The sequence below is a fragment of the Syngnathoides biaculeatus genome, chromosome 15, assembly GCF_019802595.1.
Source record: "Syngnathoides biaculeatus isolate LvHL_M chromosome 15, ASM1980259v1, whole genome shotgun sequence".
Classification (NCBI taxonomy): domain Eukaryota; kingdom Metazoa; phylum Chordata; class Actinopteri; order Syngnathiformes; family Syngnathidae; genus Syngnathoides; species Syngnathoides biaculeatus.
Window position 1 is genome coordinate 25617393 of NC_084654.1, and position 687 is coordinate 25618079.

Genomic DNA, 687 nt, shown 5'->3' on the forward strand with positions numbered 1-687 from the left:
TCAGAGGCGAGAAAGAGGCCAGTATGTTGGTAGAAGGGGTGCCGAGGATGGAGCTGCCGGGCAAAAACGAGAGCGAGAGACACGGAAGACCGAAGAAAAGCTTGATGGATGTGGTGAGGGAGGACATGAGGACGGTGGACAGTGTTAGAGAGGAAGATGCGCGCGGGGGGGGGGGGGGGGGGTGAGACGATGCGCCGCGGCCACCCCGTACGGGACAAGCCGAAGGGAAAAGAAGAAGCAGCCCGACGTAAACGACGCGGGGGAAGGTTTGATTTTCAGCACGAGGCAAATTCATTTGTCACGCAACGCACCTGCCGAGAAGGCGTTTGGGGATTTCTTTTGTAATAAATACTCTCATCTTCAAACCACGTCATGTTCATCTAATTCATTTCTTTGTTGGACGTTCTGACCGGCGACCGTTTTGCACAAGCGGGTCCATTTGGAAAAGGTCGTCATTATCGAGGAGTGAACCATTGCGACTACATTTGCTATATAGTGAGTTGGGTTTTTTTGGGGTGGGGGTGGATAAAAATCCCCGGACGGGATTAGAGGCAGGAGTGAACAATGGCCGAGAAGAAGCGTCGTCGACTCGGGTCGCCGTTCCTCGCGTAGCCGTTCAAACGCGCACACGCGTCTTTTGCTGTCCGTTTGGCCGGAAACGTCACGTGCGCCGCGTCGTACGTACAT